This window comes from Ailuropoda melanoleuca, chromosome 15 (assembly GCF_002007445.2).
Source record: "Ailuropoda melanoleuca isolate Jingjing chromosome 15, ASM200744v2, whole genome shotgun sequence".
NCBI lineage: Eukaryota > Metazoa > Chordata > Mammalia > Carnivora > Ursidae > Ailuropoda > Ailuropoda melanoleuca.
In genome coordinates this window covers 21849663-21853332 of record NC_048232.1, presented here as the reverse complement: position 1 = coordinate 21853332, position 3670 = coordinate 21849663, and positions in this window count along the sequence as shown.

Here is a 3670-nt window from a genome sequence, read left to right as displayed (position 1 = left end):
TTTACTATCTTTTGTTAAAATAGTATAAGCTTCCGGGTCTACCAGCTTTTAGGGATTTTCAATTCCTTTTTTTTTTTTTTTTAAAGATTTTAAGTAATCTCTACATCCAACATGGGGCTTGAACTTACAACCCTGAAACCAAGAGTGCCATGCTCCACTGCCTTAGCCAGCATGGAGCCCCAGGATTTTCAATTCTTTTATGTGAGGTCCCCTGTGTACCTAGGAAATAAACCTCTTCTCCTGTGAATCTGCCTCTTGTCGTTTTAATCCACAGGTCCCAGTCACTGAAGAAAAGAGGGTAGAGGTGAAGTTTTTTTTCCTTCTCCAACATCAAGAAAAGGAATGACAGCCAGAAACACCCAAAGGTAATACTTGACTTGTAATTTAAATAAAGGGCTAAAATTTGAGATACTTAAAAAAAATACTCTGTTTTCATAATATTCCCCATTTTCTTGAAGTACCAAAAAACTCCTCCATAATGTAGGCTTCACTTATGTTGTAAAAATATAGGACAAAAAAATCAAGGCTACAGAAGAAGGCGATGTGTGCATCATGTCAAAGAGGCACTTAGTTCTAAGACCACGAGTGCTGAGGAATTTCAAAAGAAGGGGAAACAGCTGAAATCGAAGTCTAACTGTGAACTCAGTTAACAAAAGAGGAGTCCTTTTTTCCACCTTACTTATTTCATGTCTGCTTTGATGAGCGGTGGATAGGGATTGAAAGGGATTGGGATATTCTACCCCAAAAGATTCCACTTTGGCATAAGGATTATTTTGAGCTGAAAGCAGTTAAGGAACAGCAGACGCAGGAGAGACTCTCTGTCCTCCTTTCTGCTCAAAAGCAGGGCATAAATTTCCCTTTGTGAAGGTGTCCCCTGCTCCTATTCCCAGAAGAAGAGAACAACTCATCACCGGAGACAGAGTCAGCACTGAGATGAGTCTGCGTAACCTCATCTTACTAAAATAACCCTTATCTTTCATTAGTTCCCCCCACATATTTTCCTTTAAAAAAAAAAGATTGTATTTATTTATTTGAGAGAGAGAGAGAGCAAGAGCACGCAAACAGGGGGACAGGCAGCAGGAGAGGGAGAAGCTGACTCCCTGTTGAGCAGGGAGCCCGAGGCAGGGCTCGATCCCAGCACCCCGAAATCATGATCTGAGCCAAAGGCACTTAACCGACTGAGCCCCCCAGGAACCCCCTCCCAATATATTTTCTAGTCACTTTTGCACAGTTTATTGTCCCTGGAAGCCCAAAGAAGAGCCTTTGTGAAAATGGTATGTAAATCCATGAACCACTTCTTTGAGTTTCATTTCTTTTCTGAGAACTCCCATCCAGGTAAAATATTAATAGAATTTGTTTTCCTTTTCTCCTGTGAATCTGTTCCTTCTTAGCTAAATTTGTCAGGCCCCCATACACTAAAGGCTAGAGGAAAAGTTTTTCCTCCCCAACAGAACCTACTTGCTGAAACCAAAATGGCACAACCCAATATATGGTGGCCGACTGAATCAAACAGAGTGGCTCAAGTTGGTTAAGCATCTGCCTTCAGCTCAGGTCATGATCTCAGGGTCCTGGGATCAAGCCCCATGTCGGGTTCCCTGCTCAGCGGGGAGTCTGCTTCTCCCTCTTCCTCTGCCCCTCCCTCTGCTGGTGCTCTCTCTCTCTCTCAAATAAATAAATAAAATCTTCAAAAAAAGGGACAAAGGAAAACAATAGAATTTCACCCCGACTAGATCCTGTCAGAGTACCCACAACCAGCTCCTGGATATATGGAGTTTGTAGGTGGTGCCCTGATGGAACTGAAAGGAGCTGGCTTTGTGTCCTGGTTCCAACACGTCAAAGCCAGTTGGATTTACCAGGGCTCGACTGCAGACTCTTCATCGTGAAACAGAGATACAATTTCTTGCCATCTTTACAGGGTTGTAGGGATGCAGTGTAAAAGCACTTGTGAACTGTAAGTCTGTAAGTCACTTTATAAATAGAAAGTCTTGTGAAGTTCTATCAATAGATAAAGCCATAAATAGCCCTAAAGTTGATTTCATCTTTTTTTTTTCCTCTTAAATTTCTATGCAAGTGACATTCAAGTACACGTTAGTTGTGGTAGATGATACAAAGAGTAATGGTAAAAATGACTCTGAATGGTACATAACATTCTTATGTACACATGTCATCTCTTTGGCCTCACTTCCCTGGCTTTCCTGAGAATAAACATCTTAAACCCAAGCAGTACATCAGTGTTACTCTCCGAAGGCTAAATACGGCAGGAATTTATATCTGATATTTAGGAAAAGTGCCAAACCTGGCGATATCTGTACACACATTAGATAAGAGATTCAGCAAACAGATGCTCCTTCTTGCAATCAGCCAAGAACTTCTAATATTCTGACAACTTGTTAATCAACCAACATATGGTATCACTTTCGTAAACACAACACTCAGATTTTGCTTTTTACGGGGCATTTTCTGAGAGAAGTAATGGTCCTGACTCATCAACACTATTCACTGGAAATCAAGTGAAGCTAGCCTCCGCCACCACCTTACATTTGTTTAATGACTCGGGGGAAAAAATAAATATAGGCACTGATTCGGATTTAATGCATTTTTTTCCCCTGAGTTGAGATTTTTAAAACCTCATCCTCTTAGACATTTGTAAAAGTAGTAGAAAATTTTCTTTATGCAGATTTATGTATACAGATGTGTGTATATGTCAAAAAACGTTAAGTTCCTGTATTGGTCTCCTAAAGCTGCTGTAACAAAGTATGGAAAACTGAATGGCTTAAAAAAAGATAAATTAAAAAAAAAAACATGAAAAAAAGATAAATTTATTTCTTCACGCTTTTGGAGGCTGGAAGTCTGAAATCGAGCTATTGGCAGGGCCACCCCCCCTCCCCCCCGCCCCGAGGCCTCTAGCGAAGGATCCTGGGCAGCTCTAGGCCTGTCTTGGCTTGTGGCACTTCACTCCAATCTTGGCCTCACCTTCACATGGCCATCTCCCTTCTGTGCTTGTGTCCAAATTTTATTCTTACTATAAGGACAGCAGTCATATGGGATTAGGGCCTACTGTACTCCAGTATGACCACATCTGAACCTAATGACATCTACAAAGATCCTATTTCCAAATAGGGTCACATTCACAGGCCTGGATGGGGGTTAGGACGTCAACATATTCTTTTTGGGTACACAATTGCGAAACAGCACAAATCTGACCCCATGAGATGATCCGATTAGGCAACCGTGAGCTTTTTCTCCCAGTACTATTTCTATAGGGGATGGTCCTCCTTAGGTTCCTTGAAGTGGGCCCAGCTGGCTCATACGTATATGGACCTGATGCTCATAAAATCCCTTCTTTGGGGCACCTCGGTGGCTCAGTTGTTTGAGCAACTGAGTCTTGATTTCAGTTCAGGTCATGATCTTGTGGTCATGGAATTCAGTCCCGCATTAGCCTCCACGCTTAGTGGGGAGTCTGCTTGAGATTTGCTCTCCCTCTTCCTCTTCCCCTCCTCCTGCTCATGCTCTCTCTCAAAAAAATAAATAAATAAATAAATAAATAAATAAATAAATAAATTTCTTTGGCCATCTCCCTCCCATCTCAAGAATCTCTTCTCATCAACCCCTTTCTTTTTGAGGCCACTTTTCTCTTAGCTCTGGCTCTCCTCTCGATTGCACACTTCAG